The following is an 11,636-nucleotide window of genomic DNA, read 5'->3' as shown; positions in this document are numbered from 1 at the left end:
TCAAAATAACAGCTTTTCAGAAACTTTCACTGACAGCGTAGTGTGGCAATTTTTGCAAAAAGCCTTGAGGTCGAGAACCCTGAGGTGGCATATTTTGTGGGTAGGACTGTACCAGTGGCAAAGGTGTAACAATAGGATGGAATGTGTATGGTGCTGATGGTGAATGTGAGGAAGACGAGCTATTTCTTTCAGCATCTTGATTATCATGTTCATAATGTTTTCAGTCTGGTTACATTAGCTGCATCTTGAAGTAGTCTTAATTCAGATGCTACCTGGTTTCCAAATGTAGTGAAAGCATCAGGTGTTGGGTCGGCCTCAACTTTTGCTGTCATTTGCTTCAACACAGCTAGCTTCTGCAGCTCAACATCAGGTACAGATCTGGCTTTGCACTTTATTCCCCTTGTGCTTGACTCCACTGCATTTGTGCTGGCAGTTGATGGGTAATCTAAACTTTCAACAGGGGAGGAGGTATGTGATGTAGGTGTTGGTGTACTAGGTGTAGACGGTGTTGTCTGCAGGTCATTGAGTGATTCTGTACTATCATCAAGATCACCGTCATCCTGGTTTTCTATATTATCCTGCTCATTGGGTGGCAAATCAAGCTGGAAGAAAGGTAAAACAAGAGTGGTGTCAGTGAATATTACAGTTGTGTATATAAATAGCAAATAATTAATTGTCCATTGTTGCAATCATTGCTCATTACAATATACCTTAATATTTCATAATTGTTGTAATCATTAATAATAAGACGACTTAAACTTTTATATCTCATGCTGTTACTTTTTAATAAAGGGTGCACCCTACTGTTACATGTAAACATTTTATAGTACTGAATTTGTCTTGAATTTTTTTTAATATAATTTGAAACATTTAACTTGACTGATTTATGTAGGTTCTTGCTCACAATAAAAACTGGTGGTATTTTGTGTATTAAAAGGGCAGATAAAGAATTAAATTAAAAATATAATTCGTAAAATAGGAATGTTTTCAATCTGTACATTGTGTATACAGCAAAACGTGTTTGTAGAGTAAACTTACAGTGGTATCACATGAACGGTGAACAATGTGTTTCTTTATAAAATCCATGATCCTGAGGAGCCACCTCTGCCTAGGTGTCAGGGGTTTGTTGGCACTCCCACTAGGTTTTGGTTTAATTAATAGGGATATAGTCCAGGGGTCCGTTCTTTGTAAGTCGCTTATTACATCCGAGATGATATGATCCAGCTAATCATTATCTGGCTAATTAGGTTCTTCGAGCACACCTGTTATTGATTATTAGTATGGCTGGATTGAGTTATGTGAGATAATTGCGCGTTCATGCGCTGGTTTAAAAGGGGATATGTATCGATAGTAGAAACCCTGATCAGCAACTCTATTATTGGTTGCCCACAATGGCTAAAGAGCACGTCCACTTTTTCTCAGCGGCAGAACAAGAACTCTTGATGGAGGGCTATGGCGAGTTCCAAAATTTAATAAAAACGCCAGGGAACATCTCAAAGGCTGCAAAAGCCAGGAGAGAGGGCTTGCAAAAAATAGCAGACAAATTAAATGCGTAAGTAGTGACGGTGTTAGATGTTTCTAATCCGTTATTACAGTATATGTAAATTTTCATAAGTACTTTAATCTTTTATATTAGAGCCACCACAGGACCCACTAGAACTTGGGAACAAGTAAAGGTGAAATACAAGAATATTCTACAAAATGGTAATGTTAACTACATATGTTGTTCTTAGTCTTTTTTTTTTTTAAATACTGTGAAATGATTTGCTTGTTTATACCAGCAACTAGGAAAAAGGCACAGCAAAAACAAGCAGGTGGTGGTCCTGCTCCCCCATGTCACACCCCGGCAGAAGAGCTGGCCCTTGAATTAAATGCGAACCGACCCAATGTTCAGGGCATCCCTGGGGCAGCTCTTCCTTAGACCCACAGCCAGGAAGCAGTAGCAGCAGCACCTTCATTACTGGTAAAGAGGCTTTTAATTCTTTTTGTATAGGCTACTGTAAAATAATTGGTAGCTACCTTGCATTTGGTGTAATCCAAATGTCAGCTACACTCATTTCAACTGGTAGATCTTGAGTAGTGCTGAATTGCGTTTGACATGAAAGGAAGGCAGTTAAACGTACTTTGAGTAAATGAAGAAATGTTGCTATGTTGCTTTTCCTGTGTACCTCATTGTAATGAAACTGTTTTTCTATTTCTGTGCAGTGTTACATAAAACACCCACACTTTTACATGTTCCCATGCAAGTGGTGGCTGAAGCATGTGCAGTAAGTGGACTTTATTTATTTATTCCAATAGTGAAATATCAATAGCAAAGATGGTGTATGACTTCGTCATGCCATTTATTTTCATTGCACGGGACAGTGACGAGACCCTCTCGGATAAGTGTCCTTTGGAGGAAGTACCTGTAAGTACATAAAAACACACTATATAATACACACTATAAATTTGTATCAACTAAAGTACTTTCTATTTTGACCGCAATATGAGTTGCAGGAGTCTGCAAAGAGGCCTGCAGAGAGGGAGTCTGTACAGAGAATTGCTACAGAGGTGGACCGTGTTGCATATCAGTTTGTCTTTCTAATTTTATTTCTTCTTTTGTTCGTTTGTGGCATGTTGAGTTCAATTTATTTTCTCTGTAAATGGCACAGGGTGACATCCGTTCCCTCTATAAATGTAGCCTGCAGCATAAGGTTGAATATTTGGAAGTAAAAAAAACACAAACTGAGGGGACAAATGGAGCTCCAACAGCTAATGAAGAAGAAAATTGCACTAGAAATAGTTGCTGCAAAAGGAACTTCAGAGTAAGTAGTAAAACACAAGTTGACACAGAGCAATACTTTTGACCTTGCATAACAATATCTGTCTTTGCAGGCAAAAGATGACCCCTTTTTTTTTTTTTTTTGTCACAACTAATAAAAGTCATGGAAACCATATTTGCCTTGTGTGGCTTTTATATTTGATCTATTCTCAAAAATGGTGCTCCACAATCCTGTCCCGTGCAACTCTGCCACTAGGTTGGTCCAAGTGCACTGACTGGAGCTCATCAGGCTACATCCCCACCACAGGGGTCCTCTCCTTTCTAATGGTGGCAATGTTGTGTAATACAGCACATGCGACAATGTTGCATGCCCTGTCAGGTGCAACCCTCAGACTTTTCAGACACTGAAATCTTCCCTTTAGTTGCCCAAAGGTAATTTCAATGCGTGCCCTTGTCCTGGCTAGAGCTGCATTGTAACGGGTTTGTGGTCCAGTGTTGGGGTCAGGGAATGGGCTCATAAGATGCTGCCTACAGGCATAGCCCCTGTCTCCGACCAGGATCCCGTCGTAATCACCTGTACAATGGTAAAATGCAGTTCTGTTAGGCCCAGAATAAGTTTGTGTGTAATACAGTGAGCTTGACATTAATATTTTTCCTTACCACGTTCAAATAATGTGCCTAAACGTGACTCTCTGAAAATTCTTGAGTCATGCACCGATCCTGGCCATTTGGCTTCCACATTGGTGACATGGCACATAGGGTCACACACCATCTAAGACATTGTAGTCAATCAACTGCTTATGTAATACATTGTGTATATTACCAATCTAAAATATTAAGAATTGTAATAGTAACTCACCTGCACATTTATACTGTGAACCCCCTTTCGGTTCACAAAATCCCCTTCATTGGGGCCTGGTGGGGCCTTGATATGAATGTGTGTGCAGTCTATGGCACCAATCACATTAGGGAAGCCTGGGGGACAGTCGATTAATTTTTACCAGCCTGGTCATATTCACACGATCTTCATTAACAAGTAGAATGTACCTGCAATGGCGAAAAAGCTCTGTTTTACAACTTGGGGTCTTAAGTGGCTTGGAAAGACCATAAAAACCCCTAAACTGCTTGAGCGCCAGATAAACTTTGAGAATGGCACGACAGACAGCACTTTATGCCAAGTTCTCCGCATCCCCAATAGTGTACAGGAAAGTGCCACTCGCAAAGAATCTCAACGCGATGCACACAGTTTGTGCTGTTGTTAAAGCCCGACTCTGACGAGTCGAATTTTTAATATGAGGTTCCAACAAATTATGTAAATGACACCCTCACATGAAAAACGATATCTTTCAAAAAGTACACTATCGTGCTGTGCTAATGGATCCTCTCTGTGTCGCAAAACACGATTAATTCTAAAAGCTCTGCAAATTATTCTCGCACCTTCCGCAACAGGTTGCTCTCATAAAAATGGGCAAGACATGGCTGCAAGTGCAACAGACTTCTCGTATCACCTCCGCTTATAAAGCCGCGTTCTAATCCTGTTTACATTAAATAAGCCTGCTCCCGAGCAGGTTTAAGTTTACGGACCTGTTGCTATGACAGAAACTCCGGGATGAGCTTCGAAGAACCAACCAATCCAAGATCAAGCGAAATCGTCAACAATCCAATCCAGCTAACTGAGTTAGCGACGTACGAAGAACGGACCCCAGGTCTTCACCTCCTCAACTGAAATAAATAAATGCATAACTAAATGAATGAATGAACCAACATGAGAAAATACTATAGTAATTTATAGTAAATACTATAGTGTTTTTGAACCATACTATAGTAAAGTGTATTATACTGTATATTATAGTATTTACAACACTTTGTTAATGAATGCTACAGCATAATGTAGTGAAGTGATAAACTGTAATAAATACTGTAGTATACTTTAGTTTTTACTACAGTTAACTGTAGTGGATTGTAGTACAACATACCCTATAGTTGTATAAAACTTAGTACAGTATTGGGTAAAGTAATTTGTTTATATTACTATAGTTATATTACCACAGCAACTATTGAATTACCACAACAAATGAATTAAAATACTTTACTATAGTATGGTTCAGAAACAGTATAGTATTTACTATAAATTACTATAGTATTTTTTTCATGAATGAATGAATGAATAAACAAAGAAAGAAGATAGAAAGCAAATTATTTAACCCTCCAGAATATGTATATACATTTTTGTAAAGGGCATCATGTAGTATATCTTTGGTTATCAACAACAATATAATAAAGTACTGGAATAAAAAAAAAAATCAATCAATAATGCTTTTTGCTCACCTGACTGTTGAAGGGAATTAGCAATTTCTCTCCAACTTTTTTCTTTCTTGACCCTGTTGTGGTACAGCTCAGATGAAACATAAAAAAGACATGGGTGCTCCTGCCAAAGTTCGACCAGGCTTTCCTCCATTTCTTGGGTCCAAATAGACAGAGAATGAGCCTTTCTCGGCACCGAAGCCATGTTTTCTGATATCTCCTCCCCGAACTTCTGCTGCCCTGTATCTTGGTCTCTCATTGGCTGTAGGTCATCGCCGATGTGTTTTTCAGTCAGAACTCATTTCACACAGCGTGATTGTGAATCGCCGATAGCTCCAGATATTTAGCATGCCAAATATTTTACGGGCGACAGCGACGCATCGGCGATTCCCTCAGATCACGTCTTTGATAATTCACACTGCGTGATTGTCACTCGCCTGAACAAGCACCGATTTGCCTCTGATTTCAGGCATTTGTAGGCGATTTCGCAAAACCTGTCGGCAAGTGAAAAATCGAGCTAAAATCGTGCAGTGTGAATTTTTTTCATGAATGAATGAATGAATAAACAAAGAAAGAAGATAGAAAGCAAATTATTTAACCCTCCAGAATATGTATATACATTTTTGTAAAGGGCATCATGTAGTATATCTTTGGTTATCAACAACAATATAATAAAGTACTGGAATAAAAAAAAAAATCAATCAATAATGCTTTTTGCTCACCTGACTGTTGAAGGGAATTAGCAATTTCTCTCCAACTTTTTTCTTTCTTGACCCTGTTGTGGTACAGCTCAGATGAAACATAAAAAAGACATGGGTGCTCCTGCCAAAGTTCGACCAGGCTTTCCTCCATTTCTTGGGTCCAAATAGACAGAGAATGAGCCTTTCTCGGCACCGAAGCCATGTTTTCTGATATCTCCTCCCCGAACTTCTGCTGCCCTGTATCTTGGTCTCTCATTGGCTGTAGGTCATCGCCGATGTGTTTTTCAGTCAGAACTCATTTCACACAGCGTGATTGTGAATCACCGACAGCTCCAGATATTTAACATGCCAAATATTTCACGGGCGTCGGCGACACGGCGGCGATTCCCTCAGATCGCGTCTTTGATAATTCACACTGCATGATTGTCACTCGCGGGAACGAGCACCGATTTGCCTCCGATTTCGGGCATTTGTCTGCGATTTCGCAAAACCTGTCAGCGAGTGTAAAATCGTGCAGTGTGAACTCAGCATTAGATGAAATCAACTGAAATAAAATACATTAAATCTCTCAAGCTTTCAGTAGATGACCAGTTTAATTTTTTTTGTCATGTGTCTAAACATTTCTTATTAAGAAAAACAGCGATCTATCGTCAATGCTTGAGGATTGGACCTTTAGAATAATATATAGTTTGTCAATATTAATTATGTCCATTTTCATTTAATCTATTCGTAAACATTGACACATGCAAACAAAGAGCGTTCAGTGCGCTGCAGTCCAGGGGCCTCATGTATAAAACTTTCTGTAGATTTCATCCTAAAAGTGTGCATACAGACAAAAGCTAGATTTGGCGTACGCACAAAAGTTTTCAGATTTATAAAACCATGCCAGAACCTGCGTAAAAATCCTTTTATAAATCCCTGTCAGCGGAAGATTGTGTGTACATGCATCTCCTCCCCAAAATCACCATATATGGCGCTTACAACGCCTAGTTTTACCATGCATAACCTCATCTGCATATCATTTCCATGCATATTCCCATCCACATACAAGACATTAGAAAAATATGACATTCGGACTAAAAATGCCATTTGTACGGTACATTACATTGCTAAAAATCATTCACTGTCCTTGTCTTGTTTTCTAATAAATACATCAAAATGGATGTAAAAACTAAATTGCATAAAATACTTCTCAGAGAATCTTTTTAGAATAGAGTGGATCTCTTTCTTTTCCACTGGCCAAAATAAGTATATAATTGTTTTAAACAAATAAAATATTTTAGGATATTTAAATAGGCTATAGTTGAAATCAGAAATACGGTGTGTGTAAATAAGGGTACATAATTGTCTGATGCGGCGTCACTGACAAAAAAGAAATGTGCAAATCTTATCGTTTGCTTCAGATTCTATCCTTCAATCATAATGCTATTTTCAGAATGTTCTGAATGTTCGCGAAATAAACACATCCGTGCAGCCTTTGTTGTGCAGTAGGCTAATATACCCTGATATAAAAGAAATCTCTGTCGATTTGACACTTATCGTCATTCCACCCAGTCACATAAAACAATCACTTATGCTTTATTCATTCTGTTCATGTCCAGCTTTCGTCCATCTCAGACATCGTTTAATACTTGCGTTTGATTCCTCAGACAAGTCCATATGTCGCTGATGTTTGCTTCCACTCAGATCGCAACAGTAGAATTTTTTTTGTCATCTGTTGTCATCCGTATTTTTTTTATAAGGATCACAAAACAATTTACCCCCAATCAGGTGTAATGCATTAGGAAATTGCTTTGCTGGTCTACGGCAGTTATGTGAGTCTCCAGTGAGAAAGTTTCAATTTCGCTGTTTCACACACACCTCTCACTGATATCACATGCATGTATCTGTATCTTAAAAGTAATGCATTACAACTTTATTAAAATTAGGAATAAATCAGTTAGTAATTATGATTGTTTTTTGTGAGACCTTAATTTGTGCAATTATTTTGTGGTGAAATGGCGAATTTTGCAGGATCGCAAACATTTTTTTTTTTTTTTGGATTCAACGATCGTGGAATCGCATAAAACTGGAGGGACTGGTTACAGAAAACATTCAGAAGGCGGGACCCGCTTTGAAACAGCAACATTAATTGGTTTAATTGCAGGTGAGTGAAAATTGAACAATGAGGCTAGTATTTTGCTGCCTGTCTTGACTGCTAGATTAGTGTTCTGGTTATGGAGGCCTCACCTCAAAGCCCGAGGCCCTAGGCAATTGCCTGCTCTGTCTATAGGTAGCGCCGTCCCTGCATTGGGGACCAGGACCAAGTCAAAGTCTAATCAAATCCAACCATCATGTAATAAAACATGTATCAGTATTATTAACAGTACTTATTTATACTGTCTATCATATATTTTTTATCACATGTCTTAGAGATAAATTGGGAAGACTTTTTTTAACCATTATTTATATTTATTTTGCCTTTTCTTTATAATATTGTGAGATCAGTTTCATGTCTCAAACTAAATCATTACACCCCTTTTAGACCCTTTTGTCTCTTTTTTCCTCTATTCTTAAGCACTTTTTTACTGTTTATTACTGTACTTCATCTAATGGCAATTAAATTCCATTTCCCCTTCTCCCTACTTACTGATGAACTACAGGCTTGCAGCACCATGCTAAATTAAGCTATAGATTTCCATTGCAGGCAGGAAACCAATTGATTTTGGAGCCCTTAATCAATTTATTTCATTACTTATACATTCAACCCTCTTCCTTTGTCCCTCTCTCTCTCTCTCTCTCTCTCTCTCTCTCTCTCATGTTTTAAGGCATGTGTGAGGGAATGACCTATCTGACAATGTGACATGAATAGTGAATAATTTGAATGATAACCTAATAGCCATAGCCTGCTTAAAGATCATATGTAAATCAAACGTTGAGGTGGGGCAGAAGGGAGTCTAAATGACTGGAAGGGGATTGTGTGTCAGTGACTGTTAAAAAGGGATGCCTAGAAGGTCACTAAACAAATTAAATCAATGTTTTGTATTTGATGAGCCTTGTAATGTTGAGGGTTGTGTGGCATTCAGAACTTAATTAGGAATGCCTTTCAAATATTAGTATAGATCTTGAATTTGAACTAAATGAGGTAGCAACCAGGACAGAATTGTAATTTGAAAATGTTTTTTTTTCCTTCAGTATTTCAACCAAACATTTAATAGACACAACATTATAAAATGTAACACTTTTAGAATTGGCAACTAAAAGGGCAGGGGCTCTAAAGCAGGTTTAGTCCCAACTGTAAGGCTGGTTAGTTATCATTTCCTGGTTAATAGAAAAACACATTACATCAGTTTCTTTTTTTCAATATTTAGTCTATTTATTTATTTATACAAATTACATGGATCACCTTTTTTATTTTTATTCAGTTATTTTGTTGATGATGCATGTTACAATTGATAATGTTACACTTGTGTTATACACAAATCTCAAAGCCTTTGCTCTACCCACTCTACAGACTGTGTCTGTTCCTGAATAGTGAGGTCAAATAATAAATGTACTACAGAATCTAGATGAAATATTGATTGTGATTAAACCAGGAAAACACAAAATAAGTTAAATAAAAACGTTTTTTAAAGCTTGGGTTCTTAAACATTAGATGGGAAGGAGGTGGGAACCAGGGAACGTTTAAACACAATTTAATAACAAAATAAACACAAAAATGAAAATAGCACAAACAGAGCCAAAACAACAACATAAAATCCAGGTCTGGTCCTCTCTCGTCACTCCTCCTTTTATCATTCCGGAGCTCCTCCATGGGACTCGAGACTGGTGTGTGGCACAGGTATCGCTCGTTATCATGAACTCATAACTAACGGCGGATTAGAGGAAGGGAGGAGCCAAGCAGGACCCAGACTGCAGCCATGAATGCATCCCACGGTGGAGCCGATGGAGGGAGGAGCCATGGTGGAGGAAGGGCTGACAACTCCAGGGGGGCGACTGACAGCAGCGGAACGGGTGGGAGAGGAGCCCAGGGGCGATGGAGAGGCGCAGAGCCAGGGCAACTGGGAGGATCCGGAGGGCCAAGGTGGAGCAGATGGCTCAGGCGACCGAGGCGCAGGCAGGGATCTGGAAGGCCGTGGTGGAGCCGGAGCAACAGAGGACCAAGGTGGAGCTTCAGGGAGGGAGGAGCCCAACTGAGCCAGAGGGACAAAGGGACAAGGCGTAGCCGGAAAAAAACTCATGAGAGGAGGTGGGAGAGGGAGTCTGGGTGGGAATCTGTGACAGACAGGGCTTTTTGGGAAGGTGTATGCCACCCACACACACCAGAGCACGACTTCCAGCACAGGGAGCGCGGCGGACAGGAGAACGCCCTGCGGGGTCATGACAGGGGTGACAGACAGTTCAGGGCATACAAACAGTTCATAACCGGCCTCCTTGGCCGTAAGAGGACAGGCAGAGAGTTCAGAAGAAAACGAGAGAAGAGGAGGCATGTCTGCATACAAATCCAATAAATCCACTGAGCTCAGCCTCAGCAGTGGAACAGTGGGTGGGGCTTTCCACTGCACCTTGGCTCTCCACTGTATAATCCTCCATGGCGGGTTTCCTTGCCAGCTCACGCACCAGGTTAGATGTCAAGTGAGGCTTTGGCTCCGGGGTGATCCTCAGCACTGTCGCTCTATTTGACGATGGCTAGTTGGTTGCGTTGGGCTCTGGTTGTTGCTACTCGCAGCGGGGTGGTGTTTGTCTTCTAAACACTATTTTCCTAATTAATGCTGTTCAGTTGCTTTGTCACAATCTGTATTGTTAAAAGCGCTATATAAATAAAGGTGACTTGACTTTGGCTGGGCTCGGGGTCCGGAGTGGGACTGGTGAGATTTTCCTCAAGTTCGACGGTGAACAAGCATCCGTTTCTCACCAGTACCCACACCAAAAAAGTGGCGAAATTCTCCCGAGGACAATCTTTGGATGACCGCGCTCATCTGGCTAGCTAGTGTAATGAGTCACTTCCAGGAACAGTCTTGCATGGTCTTCGAGAGATTGCTCCCCCTGCTGCAGCAGGAGGAGAAGAAATTCCAAATGGTCAATAAGCATAAAGAAAAGGAAAACTTTCAAAATGGAAAAAACAAATGTGTGGACACAGGCCACTTAAACTTGTGGCCGGTTATTCTGTCACACTTGCTGGTGGGAGACAAAGCACACGACGCAGGAGTTGACTAATACACAGTCTTTAATAATACTCCACAGGAGAACAGACAGGAAATCCAGGAAGACAGGCAAATCAACTGGCTACTGAAGGAACAGAATGGGTAGACTTTATATGAACGCAGATAAGGCACTAATAACATAACTAAACACAGCTGGACTGACTGAAGTAATCAAGGGAAGACAGAAACTAGGTCAAAGTAGTAAAACTAAACAGGAGAACAGGAAACCAAAGAAACACAACAAAAAGTTCATAATGGTGACAACTTGAGCACAAATGGAGAGAAAAAAAAAGTAATTTAGAGGTATTTGGTATTGCGTGGAAAGACAGTATGTCTAACTATAGACGCGCTATAAAAGCTGCCAAAACCAAGCCTCTCTGCAAACGTGGAAAAATAACCAAAACAATTCTAGTTTATTATTTAGTACAGTGGCTAGATTGAGTAATCAGACATCACACAAACTGAATATTCCATGACAGTTTAGTAGTAATGTTTTATAAATCAGTGGTAAAAACTGATAAAAAAATTAAGTGATGAAAACATCATAGCTACAAATTTATGCAAAGTTGCAAAAAAAAAAAAAAAGGATAGAGAATGGCAACCTGACATCAAAAGTTAAATCAATCACAGCCAAACCAGCTATTTAATCTCTCCAGGAGCACTTGATAATTACAGACAGCTGTGTTG

General features: G+C 39.7%; 1 pseudogene; it reads right to left on the bottom strand.

The window, feature by feature from the left end:
• Positions 1-3,051: 3,051 nt before the first annotated feature.
• LOC107568446 (putative nuclease HARBI1) lies at positions 3,052-5,446 on the bottom strand (annotated as a pseudogene).
• Between the last annotated feature and the right edge of the window lie 6,190 nt (positions 5,447-11,636).

This window comes from Sinocyclocheilus grahami, unplaced genomic scaffold (assembly GCF_001515645.1).
Source record: "Sinocyclocheilus grahami isolate Dianchi unplaced genomic scaffold, SAMN03320097.WGS_v1.1 scaffold1245.1, whole genome shotgun sequence".
NCBI classification, from domain to species: domain Eukaryota; kingdom Metazoa; phylum Chordata; class Actinopteri; order Cypriniformes; family Cyprinidae; genus Sinocyclocheilus; species Sinocyclocheilus grahami.
Note: the sequence above shows the minus strand (reverse complement) of the source record. Positions and strands in the feature narration are given on the sequence as shown.